Source organism: Schistocerca nitens, chromosome 2 (assembly GCF_023898315.1).
Source record: "Schistocerca nitens isolate TAMUIC-IGC-003100 chromosome 2, iqSchNite1.1, whole genome shotgun sequence".
Lineage (NCBI taxonomy): Eukaryota > Metazoa > Arthropoda > Insecta > Orthoptera > Acrididae > Schistocerca > Schistocerca nitens.
The window spans coordinates 884,090,416-884,115,477 of record NC_064615.1 but is presented as its reverse complement, the minus strand read 5'-3'; the positions used below and the strand labels follow the sequence as shown (position 1 = coordinate 884,115,477).

The 25,062-nt window shown below is 42.5% G+C and overlaps 1 long non-coding RNA gene across 1 annotated transcript in view; it reads left to right on the top strand.

The window, feature by feature from the left end:
• Positions 1 to 25,062, top strand: part of LOC126234693 (uncharacterized) — a 604,178-nt gene that overhangs the window by 164,307 nt on the left and 414,809 nt on the right. The window lies entirely within an intron of this gene.

The window sequence follows — 25,062 nt, the reverse complement described above, 5'->3', positions numbered from 1 at the left end:
CTGTCTGTTCGGTTACGAAGTCTCGTAACGGTTGGCCCTGACTAGTATTATTACGCAATCTGACTGCATAGAACAACAACAAAGAATGAAATGGAAATTTTCATTAACACAATTAATTAATTAAGTCCCCAGCAACTATAAAACCTACGAAACCAAAGCACAAGTGTAGCTGTTCTGTGTGTGGAAGTATGACTCAACGTACGCATCTGGCACGGTTCTTCTTCAATAACACAAGAAATTTTAAATATCATTTATACTGAATTAATTAAAGAAAATAAAAATACCATAATTACTCAAGAAAACCAGAATTACACTCTAATCCAAGAACACAAGCCAGATGCTTTGTTGACTGAACCTGTAATGACGCATTATTTAAAACATGGAAATAATGAAAAGTAAATCAAGTTTCGTTACCTTCATATATTGACCAAAATCACTCTAATCATTACAATATATCTCCACACCGACTCGCAATTACCACATCTCAACAAGAACTTTTCAGTATCACATCTCAACAAACACTCTCTGCTACGAGTTCTTAACAAGCACTGACTACCACGAGCTCTCCCCAAGCACTGCCCACTACGACATCTCAATAATCACTGCCAGTGGAGGCGGCGGAACAATGCTCTCTAGCGCGATCTCTGGCGCTGTGGTTCAGTGTAGCCACCTTTCAATTTCAGGCCTCAATACAAAAGAAATAACAGCATAATTTTTTAGGTTTATGCATAGAACATCAAAACGACAGGCACAATTTCAAGGTATACACAAAAAAGGCCATTTCCAGCAACGGAATCCCTGCTACGTCTTGTCATCCAGCTGCACACAAGAAAGCTGCATAAAAAACGATGGTATACAGAGCAAACTAAATCCCATTGAACCAAGAAGATAGGGAGAAGGAATTAGAGATCATTAAACAAATAGCAGTGACTAGTGGCTGTCCGAGCTCACTGCTAGACAAAATGCAGAAACAAATAGCAAAAAAAAAAAAAGAAAGATGCTCTTGGCGCTTTAGAAGAAATCAAGAATACAATCAAATTTATGGCCAGCGTACTTTACGCAAGCAACATTTCTCAAAAAACAGCAACTCTACCTAGGTCACATAAAGTGAAAGTTGCTTTCTCCACAAACAATAAACTACAACAGAAATTAATCCAAAGTTAGAAAATAAAAAGATAAATTCTCATGCTCAGGAATATGCAAAATAACATATAGAACTTGCTCAAGCTACTATGTGGGATAAACTCGGAGGAAATTTCACATTATACACTGAACACATCAAAAGTTACACCTATAAGTTTACAAAATTACGAATAGCAACACACACAGAAAAACACTGGAAACATATTGAAAAACAGAGAAGAGGATCTGAAGATACTCCACCACGTTCAAAAATAACATACAATGGATTTAATGGAGGAGCGGAAAATTTTTGTGCACCACGAAAAAAGAAAATGGGAAAAAATCTCAATGACAAACTAGATAGCGAATAAGTTATCTTTTTTAAAAAATGTTTCTCCTGCGTGTGGTAATTGTAGTAATTTCCATAAATATGTGCATTTCCTCACAAACTCTACTGAAATCTACAACGAAAAAGAAAGATAATCGGTAATTCAACACTCGATCACGGTAAAATAAATTTTATAAATCATAACTTCATGTATGTAATGAATCTGCAGAAAATGTAACACGTCTGACTGTATGCAAACGCTTTGTGAAATTATACCGCCATAATATCTCTGTAGCATTTTTTGATTGCACAAATAAAGAGTTTAAGTGATAATTTTCGTGTGTGCGATATTCCCTGTAATGGAAGAGGCCCAGTACTTGTTAGCAGACAGACAAAAATACTGCCGTTAATATTAGCATATATAAAACATTCCAAGATTTATTTTGCCCGATTTTGGCCGGCCGCGGTGGTCTAGCGGTTCTAGGCGGTCAGTCCGGAACCGCGCAACTGCTACGGTCGCAGGTTCGAATCCTGCCTCGGGCATGGATGTGTGTGATGTCCTTAGGTTAGTTAGGTTTAAGTAGTTCTAAGTTCTAGGGGACTGATGACTACAGATGTTAAGTCCCATAGTGCTCAGAGCCATTTGAACCATTTTTGCCCGATTTTCCATTTGAGATGTAACTTCCAAAAGACAACTACATTGCAAGAGAGGCAGAAAATCATAATGGAAACATCACAAAAAATTATGTAAATAGATCCCCTTTCAGATGAGGACAAATTCACGAAACGCGTTGCGCTAAGCATGAAGAACTGAGAAAACAGGTACAATTTTTCATTATTTAAATCATGAATGTCTCAGTTGCAGACTTTGCAGAAACAACGAATAATTGTGAGCATAATTAAATGTAAGTCATTTTTTCTGTTAGTTCCTGTATTTTTTTTTAATTTCCTCTATGGAAATGCAAACAACAGTGCAGCTAAATTAGTAAATTTCTTCTCGTTCATAGCGAAGGCTGTTTATTGACAACATTTTACTTTTCACAGTCGAAGACCACCGCTCATCATTCTTGAGTGCTTCGCTAATTAGGTTGGTTCGTTGGTAGGTAGGCTGATTTGGGGGAGTGGACCAAACTGCGAGGTCATTGGTCCCATCGGATTACTGAAGGACAGGGAAGGAAGTCGGCCGTGCCCTATCAAATGAACCATCCCGGCATTTGCCTGAAGCGATTTAGCGAAATCACAGAAAGCATAAATGAAGATGGCCCCACGCTGGATTTGAACCGTTGTCGTCCCGAATGCGAGTCCATTGTCCTAACCACTGCACCACCTCTCTCGGTCGCTAATTGGGTCCGAGGCGTAACGGACTCGGTACAAGCGGGCGGCTCCTGTTTGGCAAGCCTTATGCTCTAAATGCAGCACGAACTATTCCCAATAGTCGAACTGTGAAACGTAAATTACACGTATTTCTGATTTGTAAAAACGATCAACAGCGGGCAGGCATTTCGGCACAATTGGTAAAGAGAATTTATTTGTTTCTTGGCACTTTATTTCTGTTCCCGGCGACTGTTTCACAGCGGAACGCGAAGTGATTCACACTTTTTACAGCGCATACGAATGACAAACCAGTAGGGCACGACTGGCGGGACAGGAAAAGCCACTGTCCAGTGAGATTTGAAACAGCAACTACATGGGCTGCACATTTAGCTGAAAAGTCTGCTGAGTTGGTGCCAGCAGTGCGCTTGCTGTGTGCAGTGGGGCGCGCCTCAAAACAGCCCCAGCTGCCAGTTCTGCTCTTTCCCTGCCGCCGCTGAAAACTCTCCACAGACTGAGGGGAACTCTCTCTTCTTTCTTTCTCTCTCTCTCTCTTTCTCTCTCTATCTATCTATCTGTCTATCTATCTATCGTCATCCTCCTCTTCGTCGTCGTCATCAGCTGAACTGGAAGCGAAGGCGAGAAACGCGAAGAATGAGTTTCTCCACCCTGAGATGCTGAACAGATAGGATCTATGACAGCCACAGCGTCCTCATCCGAAGACGAGGCAACATTTAACTCGTCGTTTCGATCATTACCCACAGGCAGTAAACTTTCAACTTCATCCATGTTGATCTGCACGTAGAACCGGAGACAACCAATAATGCTTTTTCAGCCACTCATGAGCAATATTAATGTAGCCATTATCAGCAATAGTAACTTCATGAAACGCTGTAGGTCAAGTCATGTATGCGTGTTGTGTTAAAACATCGAAACCCAAACTCGGACATTCGCTCTCCTATATGAAGATCGTATCTGTTCTTTCGGACATGGCCGAAAGAACAGATACCAACGGTGATCTTGCAGCTTTCGAAGAATGAAACTGAAATGAAATCCAGACCATTAGCTGCTTACAGGCGTTGATAAATATCAACGGAGACAATTGAAAATGTGTGCCCCGACCGGGACTCGGAAGAACAAATACCGTCTTCCCAATAGATAAGGCTTACCGGCCAATGATCTTCTTCAGTGCGGATGCACTCACATTGCTCAAACTCTTTCGGGAATCGGTAGACTAACTGCCGCGACTAATGAGTATAGTGGGCAGGGGCAATAAAAAAGTAATGTGTGGACAGTAAATTGGAACTGTGGGTCTCACGGGGAGCGTGCCAGAGATAAGTCCATGCAGTCGCACTGTCCTCTGTGTCCTCGGTGGCTCAGTTGGACGAAGCATCTGCTCCCTAAGCAGGAGATGCCGGGTTCGAGTCCCGGTCGGGGCACACATATTCAACTGTCCCCGTTGATATTTATCAACGCCTGTAAGCAAGTAATAGTCTGGATTTCATTGTAATTTCATTCGCTCTCCTGGCACAGTTGACCCCTGCCGCATATACGAGGTCTGATAAGAAAATAACCGAACATGCTGAACTACCCCCCAACGGAGATATTTGGTGATATGCAGTTGAAACTACTCTCATGTGCATTACCTCCTTTGTAACCATGTGTTTTTGGAGTGTTGATATCTCGTTTGGTTTTCGGCGTATTGTTATTTGATTACAGCGTGTTTTAGTGTTTGTGGCGATTCTTAAAATGTGCGTTTTTCCGGAGCAACGATGCTGTCACAGTTTTGCGTGAAACTCCGGAAAAGTTTTACGGAAGTGTTTAAACTTTCGATACAAGCTTGCGGAGATAATGCTTCGGGTTGTACATAATGTTACAAATGGTTTTCACGATTTAAAAGTGATCCTCGACTAGGAAGGCCCTCCACTACTAGCGATGTTCTCACATTTAGAAAAGATGAAACAGTAAACTGTCAAGTCGTCTTGCAACAGTTAGTGAAAAAAATCCGCAAAAAGAGATCAGAGTTGTGCAGATACAGGTCGTGGTTCTTGCACCACGACAAGGCGCCCGCGCACTCAGCTTTGTGAATAGGTCACTTTTGTGCCCAGAAAAAAAAAAAAAAAAGTGACTGTCCTCTCGCGGCCCCCTTACTCGCCGGACTTGACTCTTGCGATTTCTTCATATATCCTAAATTAAAACCAATACTGAAGTGAGGTAGTTTTCAGACTGCTGATGGCATCAAAGTAAATTCGTCGCTAGGTCCTCTCAAAGGATCTTATCAAGCACTGCTTCGGCAAAATGGTAACACCACTGGTAAAAGTGTGTACATTGAAAAAAAAATACTTTGAAGGTTATAAGAACTATTAATCTGTGAAATTAATAAAAAAATTTAAAAAGACGAGAATCGGTTATTTTGTGAACGGATCTCGTATATGTCGGGGAACCCGATCAGATACAAAAATAGCGGATGCTGGAATTCCTCAAGGATTGGTCTTGGCGCCGCTCTTGTTTACCAAGTACGCTACTGATATGCTAATGATTGCAAATGTGCAGCTAGCGCAGTTCCTAGGAGACACTGCTTATTTCGCAGGTTGAAGACATCGTAGGTTTGACATCAGGATACTTAAAGGAACAACTTGGTGTCACTGTGGAATGGTGCAGAAAAACAAAAGCGAAATTAATCCGCACAAAACAACAGCGATATATTTCGGCAAAGCACCTGGAAAGGAATATAAATATTCAAGGTCAAAACACGCTATGGAGCAAGACTATAAAGAATTGACAACCAAGCATTTTTCACTGACGTGGGCAAAACATAAAAAAAATAAAGCATGCAGAAAGGCGAAGGAACTTATGAAACTATTTCCAAGTCAAGAACTCAGCGTCATAACGACTTAAGAGTCCATAAAGCAACAGTTTCGCAAAAGTTCTGTATCGGAGCACCTCATGGGGCCTACGCACCAAGACCAAAACACAACACGTACAAGTGCAGAATGCATGAAAAAGGAGCATCCAATTTAAAAAAGAAAAATCATAATTATTATGTTATTTGAGATAATTGCGTGAACGCCGTATTGTTGGAAAGAGCAAACTCTTGAGTTTTACATGATTCCCGCCAGGTAGCAGCAGTGTGTGCCACACATTAAAAATAGCGTCGGGACAACAGGAAGTGTTCTGTTCTACGTTTTGCGCAATGCGTGTCAGTAATAACGGTTCAGCGTGACTTTCGTACTAGGTATGGTGTGGATCCTCCTACACCACAGAGCATCAGACGATGGCATGAACAATTCCGAGAAACAAGTTGTTTGTGTAAAGGTAAATCGCCGGGGCGTCCCCGAGTGTCTGACAGACGTCGAACGCGTTCGCCATAGTTTTACAAGGAGTCCAGAGAAATCCATTCGCCATGGAGCTCGACATCTCAACATGCCCCCGATGTCCGTCTGGCGTGTGTAGCAATGACGTTTACACATGAAACCATACAAAATTCACCTACTGCAAGATCTTCGTGAAGGTGACAAACAACAACGTGTGGAGTTTTGTAATTTCATACTCGGCAAGATAGAGTATGACAGTTTTCTTCCACGTTTATTTTTTTGGTGACGAGGCAACATTCCATTTAAATGGAAAGGTGAACCTTCATAATGTGATAATATAGAGTACGGAACAATCATATGAGGTTCTACAACATGAGTGGGACTCTCCAAAATTTAATGTCTTGTGTAGTTTCACGCGAAAAGGTTTATGGTCTATTTTTCTTTGCCGAGAACGCTGTTCCAGGAAGCACATATTTCGGTATGCTTGAGAACTTTCTTTCCCCACAGTTGGAGACTGATGCGAACGACTTCATTTACCAACAGGATGGGACTCCGCCACACTGGCATCTCGAAGTACGGGAACTTTTAAATAAAAGGATTACTAAACGATGGATCGGTTGCACTGGACGAAATGATTCAGCCTTACATTACTGGCCTCCAAGGTCACCGTACCTGACTCTAGGTGATTTTTTTGTTGTAGTGGTTTACTATAGACCCTGTTTATGTGCCTCCGTTACCAAAAACAATGAATGAACTGAGAGATTGCATAACAGCAGCTGTGGGAGCTATGACTCGAGACATGCTCGCTGCAGTGTGGGAACGATTTTAATACCCCATTGACATATGCCTGCAGCTCAAGGAGGGCATATTGAACACCTATGACAAGGTATAAAAAAAAACTTTTTTGAGTTTCTCGTTCCTCAAGAAACTGATTTCATTGTATACGTTTATTAGTTTAGAAAATATAGACGAGCCAAATCGGATAATTCTTTTTTTATACACACTGTATTACAGAACAAAATATTCAGATGATTAGCGGCTTCAAGATATACGAGAATTCAAACAATGCAAGAGGAGCTAAATCTGAAACCTGTTACAAAAATGATCAAACTCAGGTCATCCAAATTACACGAGAAGCTGGACAACAGAGCCATGTACTGGTCATTCCCGAATTAGGTACCCTGGGATCGCTCCAGTGTGTCCACGGCTGTAATAGAATAGGGATAGCTTCAGAGTCTCCTCTCTCTCTCTCTCTCTCTCTCTCTCTCTCTCTCTCTCTCTCTCTCTCTCTGCCTCCCTCCCTCCCTCTCTCTCTGTCTAAACAGACCACGGAAGGCCTAACGGTACCGACCGACCGCTGTGTCATCATTAGCCCATAGGCGTCAGTGGATGAAGATACGGAGGGACATGTGGTCAGTACACCACTTTCCTGGCCGTTGTCAGTTTTCATGACCGGAGACGCTACTTCTGAATCAAGTAGCTCCTCAGTTCGCCTCACAAGGGCTGAGTGCACCCCACTTGCCAACAGCTCTAGGTCGACCCGGACACTCACCCATCCAAGTGCTCTTAACGTCGGTGATCCGATGGGAACCGGTGTTATCACTGCGGCAAAGCTGGTGGCTGTAATAGGATGGGCAACTGAAGTGACAAAACGCAAATAGTACAGTACAACGATTGCCTTTACTAATTACCCCCAAGAGTTTAAATAAAGAGCAACCTCACACCATATCCTCTTACCAAGAAGTGGAGATACCGAAGATGTGATGGGGCTTCCGAAAAAATAAGCACGTGCAAGTTCGCTACTCATACATGCAACGCATGATGCTAAACGATTAACGTAAACATTGCACAAGCATATCTCAGTGTAGCATTCGCACGAGAATAAGAAATACCTAATGCGTAAGTGGGACTTACTTCCACTGGCTTTACAACTCAGATACATTTGTGATGTGTTGAGGTCTGAAATAAAGTCACGTGGCGGATGGAACAAAGCAATTACTTGCTATGCGGAATGAAAGTTGCAGTTTCTTTCAGTAATAGTTGTAGTCGGGCATTGACTTTAACAATCGAGTGACAAATTCTATTATTATTACGTCATTATTTGCATCAATATAACTAACGTAATATATGTAGATTGGTAATAGTGTGATGTTTCCGCCAGGTGAAAATATAACAATGTTCGAACCATTGTATTTATAGTTCTTTCGGCATGTAGTTTCTCACAAGCTTCAGAATTACATTTTATTCAGTGAATGCCCCCTTCTTGCTACACCGAGCATCGTTTGGTTCACGGCTTCCATACGACTGGAAGGACAAACTTCGTTTTGACTGAAAACATTTAATTTTCTGCCGATTCCTTCGAGACAGAGACAGCCAAGAATTCGGCTTTCGAGCCGCGCCCTGGCACGAATATAATAGCGCTCATCCTCGCTGCGCACTTCCCCCACCGCCACGACACGCTGGGGAAGAGGGGGAATTGGGACAAACATAGACAATTTCACAGATTTTCGCACTCAGGTTGTCACATAATGGTGACTTAAAATCGAAAACAGGTCTTTCACACTTCTTGTTCAAATGTGTGCTAAATCTTATGGGACTTAACTGCTAAGGTCATCTGTCCCTAAGCTTACACACTACTTAACCTAAATTATCCTAAGGACAAACACACACACCCATGCCCGTGGGAGGACTCGAACCTCCGCCGGGATCAGCCGCACAGTCCATGACTGCAGCGCCTTTGACCGCTCGGCTAATTCCGCGCGGCTTTCACACTTCTATTGATTGAAATATTGTAGCACTTTTGCAATCTCATTATGGAGATGTGGAAACTCTACCTGAGGAAAGCAACGTAGACGTCCTGGACAGTTTTAACATAGCAAGATTTGGCACTAAAAGGGAAATTACACTGAAGGTCAGTCAGTTACATCTGCATGTTCACAGGGGTGCTTTCAACTGAAACAGCAAATAGTCTCGAAAACAGATATAAGATTGGCAGTGTCCCCAAAACGTGTAGGAAACTATACTTGTGATTTTTTCAAGGCCACAAACCTCGCATTTTCTTTAAAGGCAGTGATCTTAGGAAACTGGACTGTGTTTTCTTTTAAATGCAGCCCACAAATCAAAAGGAAGTCGTTTCTTATCCTGAAAAGTCTTGCCGTGGGCAGTGTACAGTCAAGACCACTTAAAATGCAGTCTGCAATCCATTCCAGATGTTCATATTTTCATTCCTGCACCCCTTTTCCTTCATAAATTCAACAACAGTGAGTTCTAAATCGAAAAATCGTTCCTTGACTTAATTAAAGTACCTTGCAATAACAAATATATATCAAAATACAGTCTCCATAACGTTTGTTCGGTTCTGTTGAAAATTGACATTGGAATACTGCATGCGACTTCAGAAATTTTATTATTTGTACCATTAATTTTTTCACGCGCTCCATGCCTGCAAATTTAGCCCAAAGTGCTTTTTGGTGTACAGACCAATGAATCACGTCTTTTTATCATTGTAATTTCTTACTCTTTCGTTATCAACTAAATTTTTAAATTCTTCCTACATGGTATTGTAATATCGTTTCATAGCTGATTTGCAATACCCTCCGTCTGTGCTATTGTAAAATGTGTATTGGGAATTCTCACCCCTCTCTTCTGTGTTGCCCAGTCATCTTTAAAGGCTTGTGACAATAGATCGCGAGACTGCTTCCTTTTGTACAAACAGCACTGGACCATTGAACGTCCTTCATGCACAAGCAAATAATGAATGGTTAACAGCGCTGAACTGAAGAGAATTTTTCCAACCCAAAAATGCCACACCGCAATACTAAAAGAAATGTCGCGCTATAGCGGTAATAATAATAATAATGTCGTGTGGCTAGGGCCTCCCGTCTGGTAGACCGTTCGCCTGGTGCAGGTCTTTCGATTTGACGCCACTTTGGCGACTTGCGCGTCGATGGGGATGAGATGATGATGATTAGGACAACACAACACCCAGTCCCTGAGCGGAGAAAATCTCCGACCCAGCCGGGAATCGAACCCGGGCCTCTTTTTTTTAAATTCATTTTGTTCGATATTGTTCGTTGCGTTTGGTCTGGGCGAACGTCACAAGACATCCGTTCAAGTTCATCGTTCATTCTTTGACTCAGTTTTTTTTTTATTACAGAGAGCACGCAGCCCTCTGACCGAACACGCTGAGCTACCGTGCCGGCACCTTAGGATTGACATTCCGTCGCGCTGACCACTCAGCTACCGGGGGCGGACGCTATAGCGGTTACTTCCGTGATGGATCCAGAAAAGCTACGACAGGCCGAGCCTCGGCCCGCTGCTGGCCTGCACGCCCGGCTCGTGTGCAGTTTGGCACTCCGCCACTGGCCCTGCTCTAAGATGCCTCGGAAGTTTCTTTGTTCTATTACAAGAAATTATATCCGATTTTATTTATCACGTCGTACTGATAAACGTACAAATAAATACATCTCACGCTTCATTTTCTGATTCAGGAGATACTGCTCGCATATTTCTATTGGCGATTTTCTCCTTTTTCGTTCTCTATGTACTAAAAGCGGAGGAAAATAGTAATAATAATAATAAACATACCACTACATATGGCTTTAGTTATCCTTCTGATACCAAAAGCCTCAAGTAGTAACACATTCAGATGAAAAATTTTTTTCTGCATGGCTTTTTGTCGTTTATTTTAAATCTCTTCCTTTCATACTTTACCACTGGTAGTAATGTTACCACTATTCTAATTATGTAAAAGAAAGCTACAAACTGGCCGAGCGGTTCGCAGGTTCGAATCCTGCCTCGGGCATGGATGTGTGTGATGTCCTTAGGTTAGTTAGGTTTAAGTAGTTCTAAGTTCTAGGGGACTGATGACCTCAGCAGTTCAGTCCCATAGTGCTCAGAGCCATTTGAACCATTTGAAAGCTACAAAGGTTGTGTTATGAACAGAGAATAAGAAAATCCGTGCAATCAACGTTTCCTAAATTTCCGCTCATTTTTACCAGATACATATACAATAATCGTTATCGTTCATTTCGTAATATTTATACGCAAATAAACGCTCTCAAACAAAGATCACTCGAATCTGATGAGTCTATAAGTCCTTGACTTTATCTCGAAAAATATCGCTGTAAATTTTTTGAAAAGCTAGCAAAATTTTTGAATCTTAAGACAAGCTTACGTGTCTAAAAAGTATTACTTCGTTTCACATATTTTTCTGTGCAATTAAACACTACACGAGACTTCATCTTACTACAAAATTCGAGTTTATTCAAAAAACCAGCTGCAGGCAAATTTCACCAATCAGCTGATCGAGATGATGACGTCATGAGCGGTCTATACCATCTGTGTCCTAAGCGTTACAACAATGGATGTGGACCGTGGCTGACGACCAATCGCTGAGCGTGCGTTTTGTTTACACTAAGACTGACCTTCACGACGAACAAACTATAGCACTGCCACTTTGGTTACCTTGCAACCAGGCGCTGTGAACAAAAGTGCGGCGCTCTGTTTGCAGCCTTTCGCCAGGGTCCTCACTGCCTCGTAAAGCCCGCTACAATGGCGGATCTCTAGGGTTATGCAAGGACATCGCGCGTGGCCGCCCCTGAGTACCGCTATTTGCACGACACAACTCGGACCCGCGACCGTTCCGTTATCTCCCAGTCGACTTACCGTGTCTAATGGTAGCGGCAAGATAAAAGTTGGTGTTATCGTTCGGGTGTGCCTTAGGACAGCGTTTGTTATTATATCATTGGATTCCCCTTCTGTGGAACGTAAACCACAGTCGTGATAGGATGTAGAAGTGTTTTCACACAGAGCTGTAACGTGGAAGGAAAAATAAGGGTGCAGTTTGTATGCTGAGCAGGCAATAATTATTAGCAGTGCAAGTAGAAGAATAGCTTCACCAGCAGGAGCGCAAATACACATTTAAACAATAAGAGTGTAACCGCCACTGAAACGGCGTCAATAAATAAAGGCGAAACGCCTAGTTAGATGTAAGCGAGGGCTTGGTGTCCCTAATCATCTGCATTTACTCAATTGCAAATAGACAGATACAACCTCAACATCTTTAATGTGATATTAGTAGCAAATGAGGGTACATAGACCACCAACATAAAAAAATGTTGGATCCCCACATACTCATCAATTTGTTCCACTTTTCATCCAGGTCTATATCGTTTTCTTATCAAATGCAAAATCAGAATCACGAAGAATACACCACAGACACAAGTAAAATAACTGAAAGTGGAATAAAGTACGTACAAGATAGCACAATCACAGAGCGGCGTAGTATTTTCCACGTTAACAAACCATTACGACGGGAGAAAGAACTAATGACAGAAAAAATCTTTGAAATCACAGCGAACTGAACCCTCAGACCATTCAATTTTTTGTCAGACATTAACGCACTCAACCAACATATAACAGAATTTTGTGAAAAAAAGCGGAAAGACAAAGAAGTAGCATGACATGGAGCGGGGAAATAAAAAAAAATGTAAAATCGAAATGGACTCCACAAGAAAATATTTACAACAGTGATTTTTCTTCGCTCTTAAATCCAATAAAGACAAAACAAAAAGAAAGTTAAGGTTCAAAAATGGTTCAAATGGCTCTGAGCACTATGGGACTTAACATCTGTGGTCATCAGTCCCCTAGAACTTATTACTTCTGAAACCTAACTAACCTAAGGACATCACACACGTCCATGCCCGAGGCAGGATTCGAACCTGCGACCGTAGCAGTCGCGCGGTCCCAGATTGTAGCGCCTAGAACCGCTTGGCCATCCCGGCCGGCTGAAAGGTAAGGAAGAGGACGGGTAAACTTGAAGTGACAAGACGATCTCTTATCAAAAGAATGAAAGAAATATGGAAACAGAGGAAGGCTAACCAATGTGTTTAAATACTTTCCTCCATGATAAATTGCTGAAAAATAGTGATGACGAAAATAATAAAGAAAAATGAAAACACGAATAACTCGACGAGTCGTATGAGGGCTGGGAAACTCGATTACAAAAGGAACGCGGAAGTGATTGTGCGCCTGAAAGTGTGAAGAGAATTTGGAAAAAAAGGAGTGACGAAACCTCTCCCATCTTTCATGGTGCTGCTAATGACTTCCATTGATCTCCAAAATGCTGTGCTGGCATACTGACATGGTGCACTAGCATAGATATTGTGCCAAATGGCGCTCAGACTGAGAAAGATTCCAATCCGTTGAAACGCTCTCACTGTCAGCCTGCTGATTTATAATTGTCCCAGTCCGCAGCGACATTGTACGTACACTTTCACTTGTCGGAGTGTGAAATATTTCCTCATTAAAATCACCGGCGACACGCAGATATTGGGGCGACAAGCTCGCTGATGGGTGTTCAATTATATTTCGTTGCGACGCATTGTTACCAGTTTTCCCAGTACAAGGTGCACGGTGCGTTTTGCTTTTCTGCGCTACAGCACAGTTGCTTTCATTTTAGCATTGATTGTATTTTTGCCCGGTAGACGATTCCCATACACATTAGGGGAAACTGATATAGCATGTGAGTGCAGAGCTGTTATAAATCGTTCATTGCGCCATGTAAAGTCATTCTGTATTCTTCCACAGTGAATACAGTGGCGTTAATGCAGCATGAACTGCGCAAGTAATGTGTAGTGGACTAAACTGCGTGCAACATTAAATGAGGCGACGTAAAGGTACCATCCTTGTAATATTATACCCGGATAATTTTCTGATCTTCATCTGTGGATACACATGCAGGAAAGGCATGTTTCATATACAAAGTGTGTTCCACGTAACGCAGACACCGTAAACATTTCGTATTCAGTTCAGTGCAGCGGTACGAGGCTAGGAGCGAGTGCTAATACGCTGAAGTGTGGGTACTTTTCTGTGTAGTTGATACAATGTTTGTTATTTTGTAGTTCACGAACCAACCTTTATAAATACAGTGCGTGTTAGCGATAACTGAAAGAAGGTACGAAAAATGTGATAAATGTAAAGTGTTAGACTGACGTGACACCGAAGTTTCACTTCCGCTACTACACAAATATACCAGCGTAGTACCACAAGCCTGGTAGATTTCTGCTAAATGGCAGGTAACTTTGTTAATTCATTTTTCTTCTTATTACTGCATGTCACTTTAGGGCACGCCATATCATCCTCAGTTGAGATAACAGTTGCAGTGTTCAACAACGTCCAAAATGGTTGATATAAATTTCCTACTGCCTAGAACTGTACTTGTACGTATCTAAGCTGCACTGCACACTTAACGTGCTTGGCAGCGGGTTCATAAATTTCATAGAACTATGTGACTGGTAGCCGTTATTATTCTACGCCCTATAAAGGAACAGTCGCAGAGTTCAACTACATCCATTATGGATAAAATACGTTCAAACGACCATTTTCAGAATATTTCTCGCCGCTTCCACCCTCGCATAGCACGTGGGAAAAAATGAATACTCACAGCTTTCCGTGGGACCTCTGATTCTCCTATTGTTTGCGATAGCTGTTCCTCTCTATATGGGTGGGAGACAACAAAATATTTTCTTTTTTCGATTAGTAAGTTGATGATCGAAATTTCGAGAAAAGATCTTGCTTCAGAGAAAGATGCATGTGTTTTAAGGACTGCCACCCCAAGTCTCGTGTCATACTCGAAACACCGTCTCCCCTGTTTAGCGATAATACAAAACGAGCTGACCTTCTTCGATGGTCTCCGTCAATCTTTTCTGATAAGGATCCCATACCGCTCGGCAGTACTCCAGAAGAGAACGGACAAGTGTAGTGCGGGCAGTCTCTTTAGTAGATTTATTTCATCTTCTAAGTGTTCCGCCAATACGAATACCGTCTACTTCGCCTTCCCCACAACACTCTCTATGTGATAATTCAGTTTAACGTGGTTTGTAATTATAATACGTGGGTATTTAGTTGAATGTACCACCCTTAAATTTGTTTGATTTATCATGTAACCGAAATCTAACGGATTTTTTTTTATTACTCGTATGGAGAACCTCGCACACTTTATTGTTACGATCAGTTGCCGCTTTTCACACCATACAGATATCTTGCCCAAAGGAAACAGTTGAATGTTACAGGAACTACAGGCTGTCTAAAACTAAAATGCTCCATATTCTTATAAAACAGTACAAATAAACAGTGAAATCGTACACCAGTCGATGAGATTTCGTCTTAAGGGCAGATGACGATACCTGAATGCTGTAAGAGTGACGTCTGTGGCTCTAAATCCGTTAACGGGCGTCTGGCCCGACTAGATTGCGTAACTAGAAGGGAGATTCTGGCGAGCCCAACGCCCCGGCTGCCTTTTAACTACGGGAAAGATCCATGATACTTAGTTTGATAGCGGGATAGACCCGGGGCGAAAGAATATGGAACACTTTTTCTAAATATCTTGTACAAGAGTTCTGTTCTCTAAGTTGGTGACAGTATCTGCACTGTTTAACTGTTGCCTTAAGGACTGAGTAAGAGTGCAGAAAATGGTTCTCGGAATGGATTATTTTTACAGAGACTCTCTGCTGTTGAGATATCCTCATCTTATACCGTCTGAGTAGGCGTTAGTGTTATGGCATGGGTGCTTATGACCTTAGATCTTTTTGGGCCCTAAAACATATAAAACTGATTTTGAGTGATGACATACTAAAGGGGAAAATTCCATGCTGCAACCTAAAGCCGTCTCTTATGAAGGCGGTGACAGCAGGAAGGTCACGTTTGTATGCCCCGCGAGGCCACTAAAGCCTAATGAATCTGTGTACTCTGGAACAGCGCGACTGCTACGGTCGCAGGTTCGAATCCTGCCTCGGGCATGGATGTGTGTGGTGCCCTTAGGTTAGTTAGGTTTAAGTAGTTCTAAGTTCTAGGGGACTGATGACCTCAGATGTTAAGGCCCATAGTGCTCAGAGCCATTTGAACCATTTTTGAATCTGTGTACTCGTAGAGATAATATTGAAAAGTGCTTGTCGTTTCCCTACGGTAAAAAGAAGGAAAGGTGAAAGATGTGTTTCAGCAGAAATATTTTGCCTGGAAGTTTTCATCAGTATTTTTGAAGGATGGAGCTGTTCGAGAAGTAATGAAGTGTACATCAGCAGCTGTGTGGCTTTCAGGCGCTTAGCTGACCCATTCCGTTTTAAATAGCAATTAACAGACAACCGTTAATACAAAATTGCGTGTATCAGAGTTCCGGCTATAAATTTTAAAACATATGACACTATCGGCTCCAATTACCCTGTCCCATACCCATTAATTAGAACCGTTAAACTGTGCTTGTTACGGATGGCTGGCAAGCGAACGCCAAAGTTTGCAAAATCCTGGCGCTGATCCGGAGCTAAGTTGGAATGCAGCGTACCATTTGATTGAACAACCGACACATAATTTCTTGAAGTTTTGGCGTAGTGGTTGATAGTTGGTGTGTTTCCGGCTGTACAGCCGGGCTTACACTTCCGCTTACATGCTCAGCATTTCGACAATCAAAACGGTACTGCTAACGATGCTGGCAAGTTTGCTGTTTAGACGTATCCATTCTGTTCAGCGTAACTACGGAAATAGCTGCAACAGCAGTTGCGTGTCTGGAAAACACTGGGCCAACGAAAACAGTTTGTGGTGATCATTTTTTTATTCATTATCAGAAAGCTGAATGTGTGATATTGCAGGGTATATCTGAATTGAATATAGAAAATAAGAGGGCTGGTGGAACGCCTCATAACAGCAAATTTCACGTAGAAATCCATGCCCGCATCCCTTAGCGTACGGCGCGAAGCGTCGTAGAACAACGTCACGCGCCGCCAAGATGTTAGGTACACAACATGCCATCGGAGCCGTCATGGTAGCAGGTCTGCAGGCTAAAGTTTTCAATGTGTTTGTGGCATCAAGGTAAATGAGGGAAAACAGTTACAAAAAGTGCTCGAAATTACGCCCTCATTCTTGGATGCACGCCTTGCAACGACACGCTCTTTCCAACACTCCTGGGAAAGTGGAAATTGCTTAAGTGGCTGCCATAATACGCGCTGTCAGCTTCCCATCAATGTAAGTGGTTGCTTCATAGACAACAGATTTCAGTTGCCCCCAAAGTAAAAGCGCAATGGGTGTCAAGTCGGGGGAACGTGCAGGCCACGCCATCCAGTTCTTACCAAATGTTTCATCCAAATGCTTTCGCGCTACATGTGAGAAGTGCGCAGGTGCAACATCGTGTTGATACCTCACTCGTTGTCACACGTTGAGTGGATCATGTTACAACTTCTGTGGCAGAGTTTCTCCTAAGAAGATTAAGTATCTGTCTGCGTTCGGTTGCCGGGGGAACGTGTATGGACTGACCAAATTATCGCCTTCCAAGCCGGCCCAAATGTTGACAGCGAAGCGATCTTGGTGATCACGAACAAAGGTGACGTCCAGATTTTCCCATGACCACACATATTGATTGTGGCTATTGAACACACACTCTCGTGTAAAGGATGCCTCATCCGTAAAAGGTTGGGAATGTCTGGTTGACTGGCACACCTTTGCAGAAACCTCTGGCAGAATTCAGTTCGACATGGAAGATCGTCTGGGTTAAGGGCGTGAACCTTCTGAAAGCGGTAGGGGTGCTAATCGACTTCTTGCGACACACGCCAAATTGTGGAATGGCTTACACCCTTTTCCCGTGCAACATGCCACCGGCTTGTTGAGGGTGTATCTTCCACCAGTGCTAAAGCTTCCCCTTCAAGCCCTCGTGTACACACTGCGCGTTGACGACCACGTTCGTCAAGCCTTCGCGCCTGTAATACAAAATGATAACACCGGGTTTCGAAGTATGCCTTAAGTGTACATGTGCCGTTACGAGAACGTGCCAGTGGAACACGTACCTCAATTGAACCTGTCTCTCGTAGGGACCTGTGGATGGCAGTAAATGTGCGTCGACCTGGCACTCAGCGATTCGGAAACCGCACAAACGTACAAACGTTGGGCAGCGTGAGCATTTCCATTCGCCGCGCCATAAGCACAGTGCATGTCTACGCTTCCTTCCCAATAAAAGCGCTCCATTTCCTGTCCACTCCACACGGTAAAGTCCTCGTTTGATGACAAACTGACGCAGGGCGAACCAGACTCCGCAGTGTGCACAGGTGCTGCCCTCTAAGCAAAACCTATCGGACAGGCATTTGCACAGCTCAAAGCAACGCATTCACGTCCCAATAAGCTAGCGTTGCTGCCCCTGGATCACGGGGTCCCGGGTTCGATTTCCGACGGGTTGGGGATTTCCACTGCCTGAGGGCTGGGTGTTTTTGTTGTCCTCATTACTTAATCATCATCATCATTCGTGACAGTGGCTACATTAGACTATGTAAAAACTGGTCTGTTAAAAAAATTGGGACTTTGTACAGGCGCTGATGACGGCGCAGTTGAGCGCCCCATAAACCAAACATCACACCCGAAGTGTTTTCCCGCCTGGAATGTCCGCAATTATGTCGACTACAAGGTTTGCAAATAAGAGGCATAAAACTTCAACCCGACGTCTCTTTTACCTTGATGTCACAAATACATTGAACCATCACCGTGCAGACCTGCTACCATGACGGCTCGGATGGCATGTTGTGTGCCTACCGTCTCAGCGGCGCGCGGAGGTGTTCAGCGACATCTAGCGCCTTACGCTAAGGAATGCGCACGTGGGATGCTATGTGAAGTATGCTTCTTGTGACACACTCTAGCAGTCCTCTCATCTTCTACGTTCGTTTTAGATACACCTTGATGTTAGGGGTATAAATTCAGATATTTTACTGATGCTGAGGACAGTGTACTGTTCAACATTACATCAATATTTAATTCATTTGCAGACTAATAACTATAACTATTAGGAGTAGTATGTTTTTCGGTTGCTTAGTAACTCCAAGTAGACAAATGCTTCTTTTCTCCTGGGCAGCAGGTCAGGTGTTGAATTGTGACCGTCGTGGACGAAAATGGTTAGTCTATACTGACAGGCATAGTCCACTTGGTGGTGCAGTTACGTCCGTGCAGACAACATCTAGTAATAAATTATGTGACGTGTTTGCGGGAAGACTGTTAGACGCAGAGAAAAAACAAGAGACATACTGAAGTGGATACATATAAAGATACCAATGGTCACAATATCTGCACTTATACCTCAAACACCCTGTGTGTACTAAATCAGTGGTTATCAAACCGCGGCCAGCATAAAATACTCGTGCGCCCCGTGGTTCGCAGTCGTTTTTCACAACAGTTTGCTTGTAGCAACTAACAGCCCAATCCAAAGAGTCAAGTAACGTTAAGAGATCCGTAAGAGTATATTTGTCCTGCTCAGTAACAAAGTAAAATAGTTACAAATACATTAATATTTTAAGAAGTGCTTAATTTCAATTGATGTTAGAGAATGTGAGAGGGGGAACAGTTTTTAGTTTGTCTTGCGGTACTTACTACTCATGAGAGTGCACGACTGGTAAAGATCAGCTGAAATGGTATAAGGTTTGACACGAAAGTAACATGCATTGGTGAATGCGCATTATAGGGGCGGTATCTTCAACTGCGACTCATTTTTGTAGCAAGCAATATGGAATCGACGTAAGGCTGTTTTAATGCAGTGCAGAGAATAGAAAAAAGATAATATTCAAAATATTTAGTAAACATTTGAGTTAGTGTCTCATATTGCATAATGCATTTAAATATTAGTACTATTACTGTTATTAATCAGTGGTTTATCCACTGACACACAAAATACAAGAAAACTCCGTCGGGGAATTACAGTGTCACAACTGTGGAGTCGCTGAGAAACAGAGAAGTTGACACGAAGTGCTCCGAACGGTGCCAACTTTTAACGGTCAGTAGTTGGGGGCCGGCAGCCAACTTATTGTAGCTAGTCTGTTGGGGGGCTCATAACATTACGGTACTAATTTACCAATTAATAATGAGACTGGTACATGTACGGCCATAGGTGTCGGCCGACAAGGTCACTACTTGCTCTTGAACAAGAAACTTTGATGTCTACTGTATTAAATTGTCAGTGGCGCGAGGAACACCATGGTGCACACTTGGCGAAGCGTGCCTCGTGGTAAAGCATTGGGTGAATGTTGTACATTGGCCGCTTCTTGGGCAGGCTGATTCAGTTGGCACTGAGCACTATGGGACTTAACATCTGAGGTCATCAGTCCCCTAGACTTTAGAACTACTTAAACCTAACTAACCTAAGGACATAACACACACCCATGCTCGAGGCAGGATTCGAACCTGCGACCGTAGCAGCAGCGCGGTTCCGGACTGAAGCGCCTAGAACCTCTCGGCCACAATGGTCGGCTCTTGGACAGGAAGTGACAGCGAGGGCGTGGAGAAGGCAGAGATCTAGTGAGTCTCGGATCTCGTGCAAATACGACCGTAGCAGGAAACTTATCACAGACTAAGTCTTATGTCGTTCCTGTGGGAAGTGCGTGCATACCACAGCAATTATATTGGCAGCCGGGGATGAGCCAGTACAGCAGATTCTCTGTAGCCAACTTCGGGGAAATGTGAACGTTTTTCGGGTGCTATGAAAGGACACTCGCAGACAGACAGTGTTAGAGATGACACTTGCCGTGTAGCTCTGTCCGTAGAGGTTGTTTCCGACGCCGGGTCCGTACTCCAATGAATTCACTGTCGTTGCATCAAACTGTGTTGCAGTGTGCACATAAACTTTCCGTGCATTGTAAATCCTGGCGTAACTGTCCCTTTCGTTTCTGTGCGTTTTTATCTTTATAAGTTTTGCACTGAAACGCATGAGGGATACATGCCCCATATATGCTTTTGTTACCTGGATTTCGTTATTTGTAAATTCTTTTACAAAACTAGCCCAAATAATAGATTTGTTTTACTGGCCCCACTAGTTTTGAAGGTCTGGAATCGATCCCTAGTGACAATATTGGTGTAGATTCGAACCGATGTCTTTTGATCTTGAGAATTTGTATTACGATTAATGTTCGGAATTACCATCTCAGAGGAACCTTTGAGTAACATTAATCTGTGCATCGTATTTGAAACAAATATTTCAGCTAGTCGTTCGGGCGCAGTCGATGCAATGAGTAATTAATTGGTCGCAGGTGGAGACAGGCAGAGGGGTAGTAGAGCAAGTTCTACGGAAAGTGTATGGGCGAAGCACACGTGTGGTTGTTGTGTGCTAACCCTCTTGTAAACCTGAAGCTTGAGCAATGACAAGCGAATGGATGCAGATTCGAATGTAAGTGCCTGGTTAATTGAACTGAGGTGTAATTTGTTCCTTAGAGAATAAGTGATTGATAAATTGCTGTTAAACTTCAATCACGGTTTTCTGTGTGTTCCAGAGACGAGAATCTTATGTTATTTGTTAGATGTAGAAGTATTTTTAGGTTCTTGAAATGTTGGTGTAATTACACTCACTTTATTTACTTTTAATCGGTCACACCGAGACGGTGTTACTCAGTCGATTACGTTCGCGAGACCCATAAACGTCAAAGTTCTAACCTACTGAAAGACGCTTGTTGGTGTTAATCACAGCTTCAGCCTGCAGAAAGACGCTGGTTGGTTTTAATACCAAAGACATCTCTAAACCGTATATGGCGAGTGTCCATACTGCTTCATTAGTAAAGGGGCCAGGCAGCAGCTTGTCGTGGCGCCGCGGTCGGAGCCTTAGTAGGCAGCTCGCAGTGCGTTTCCACACCGCCAGCCCGCCTCGGCGCCCCCGTCGCGAGATGCGCGCCGCGCTGCCTCACGTCCTTGGCCTGGCAGCCGGCTCAGGCAAGAGACGGTGTTTTCCTGGAGCAGCTCTCGCCTTTTCTGATCGCGGGTCCTGCCGTCGTAGCTACTTTCGACGCGCATGCTAGCAGCAACAATTTTCTGGCTGTCTTAGAGAATAGTGAGACGCTGCATCGAGTACTCACTTGGTCTACGAGTGGTGAAAAAGTTTGCGCCGACAGTTTGTAACATCACAGATTAAGGGTCGACCTGCGACAGCAATCGCACAACTTGCGTAAGGGCCGCTAGACGCCGCTGCGAGCGCTAACGGAGTTCGGCCAGGCTCATTTTGCTGGCATCTCATTTTTGCCTATTCTCTTATTTGCTTAGCTCTTATTCGTTTATGGCTCATGTTATTGTGCTCTCTTTCAGCCATTCTGATTGTTCTGATTCACTCCCAATTGAGAAGTGCTCATTTTGGCATTTCACTTCTGCATAATTCTCATTTTGCTAATAATATGCTCCTTAGCTTTTTACAGTTAAATTGATTAACATAGTCTCATGTACTGTTTGTTCATTTCAGCCTGTACATATTTTGATGTACTTTAAATACTGTAATAATTATCGGAAACATTTCTTCCCTTAAACTTGTGTAAAATATTCTCGATGTAGGATTTGTTCTGTGACACAGGTGTAAGGTTTTGAATATAAATTATATACGAAACTGTGCTTTAAAAGGAATTTATTTTTTCTGTTTTTACTACAACAGACGACAATTTTGTGATATGAGGGAGAAATCGGAGGGGCGAATCCATGGAAATAGTCTTAAGTGATCCCTTTTAAAAATAAAAATTCGTGTGACACTGAAAGACGTGACACTGTAGGCACCGAATATATATATATATATATATATATATATATATATATATATATATATATATATATATATATATATATATATATATATATATACGTCACAAGTTTCTGCGCTCCATTCCTTCGATCAGTGGCATACGAACTGTGATCAAAAAGTAACCGGAGTTTTTTAATTATGCGGGGTTTATTCATCTGATTTTCAAAAAAAAAATTGTCTTGTTCGTACACATGCTCCTGATGTATGTTTGTATTTTCAGCTGCTTTGCATATTCAGTTAATTGTTGACAGTGAAAAATTGTCCCTGTCCGGCACAAATTTTCATTGTCATCTTTCCATTCTACAGCTGATGGTAGTCATTATTCGCATTGCGAATTCATCTGATATGTTTAGTAACGGCTGTGGTAGCCGCAGTGCATTGTCATCATAATAACACCGGCACTGCAATATCGTATAGTATCGTAGTTTGTATGCTTAATACGAGGTTTTTTCAATAAGTCATGCCCCACATTTTTTTCTCAGAACGTATTTATTGTTAAGAGTCAGAATTTGGTGACAAAATACATCAACATGTCTCGTCCACGTCCTATTTTCTACGTAGTCTCCATCATGTTTTATGGCCGTACGCCAACTTTGTGGAAGAGCATGTATTCCCTGCTGGTAAAAGCTCCTGTCCTGTAGGCGTAGCCATGTTTTCACTCCATGACCGACACTCTCGTCATCTTCAAAGTCTGTTCCCCGTAGAGAATCTTTAAGCGGTCACCGGCACACAGTTGTTCTTGTTGTTGTTGTTGTTGTGGTCTTCAGTCCTGAGACTGGTTTGATGCGGCTTTCCATGCTACTCTATCCTGTGCAAGCTCCTTCATCTCCCAGTACTTACTGCAACCTACATCCTTCTGAATCTGCTTAGTGTATTCATCTCTTGGTCTCCCTCTACGATTTTTACCCTCCACACTGCCCTCCAATGCTAAATTTGTGATCCCTTGATGCCTCAGAATATGTCCTACCAACCGGTCCCTTCTTCTTGTCAAGTTGTGCCACAAACTCCTCTTCTCCCCAATTCTATTCAATACCTCCTCATTAGTTATCTGATCTACCCATCTAATCTTCAGCATTCTTCTGTAGCACCACATTTCGAAAGCTTCTATTCTCTTCCTGTACAAACTATTTATCGTCTATGTTTCACTTCCATACACGGCTACACTCCATACAAATACTTTCATAAATGACTTCCTCACACTTAAATCTATACTCGATGTTAACAAATTTCTCTTCTTCAGAAACGCTTTCCTTGACATTGCCAGTCTACATTTTATATCCTCTGCTTCGACCATCATCAGTTATTTTGCTCCCCAAATAGCAAAACTCCTTTATTATTTTAAGTGTCTCATTTCCTAATCTAATTCCCTCAGCATCACCCGACTTATTCGACTACATTCCATTATCCTTGGTTTGCTTTTGTTGATGTTCATCTTGTATCCTCCTTTCAAGACACTGTCCATTCCGTTCAACTGCTCTTCCAAGTCCTTTGCTGTCTCTGACAGAATTACAATGTCATCGGCGAACCTCAAAGCTTTTATTTCTTCTCCATGGATTTTAATACCTATTCCGAATTTTTCTTTTGTTTCCTTTACTGCTTGCTCAATATACAGATTAAATAACACCGGGGAGAGGCTACAACCCTGTCTCACTCCCTTCCCAACCACTGCTTCTCTTTCATGCCCCTCGTCTCTTATAACTGCCATCTGGTTTCTGTACACCGGCACACAGAACAAACATCAAATGTGAAGCACCAACAAGGACGTTTCTGTATTAATGGATTTTTAAAAATAATGATCCTCGTACTAATGTAGTCAGTCGAGTAATTGGAGACCATGTAAGAATCAAATTTAAGGAAAAAGCCTCCTGCTTTCCAAACTTCACAGAAGCATACGTTTCTCGGCTAACAATCGTGTTATTTCTTCGAAAAATGTTAGTACGTCAAGAATTGCGTATTACACGAGCAGGCGACAGCAGCTCGGGTATGAGCTTCACGAGAGGTCATCAAAAGCGTACATGTTCTACTGTATAGGATAGACCAGCGTTGGGCATTGTCCTGAAGCGAGAACCATAGAAGTACGTCGTGTAAGACCAAAACAGAAAGAAATGATCTCTCTCTGAAAGCATCACGTATCCTGTTTGTTACGTTACACCATTCTGGTGTGCCTGCAACCTCGCTGCAGTCATATGAAAGTGCAGAAATGGCACGAACATAGGTTCTGGTCAATTTGAATATTTGTTTTAAAACGATGTCTGTTTGCTAGTAGTGACTTTATGCAGTGAGGATTCTTTATGAGTACATCTGTGGACTGCTAGCTTCTCATCTTGTTTTTTTGTTAGTACAGTTTTTATTCATGAAAGAAATTCCTCAGGTTTTCTGTTATAGACGTAGTTTATTTTATACACAATTGATACACTGAC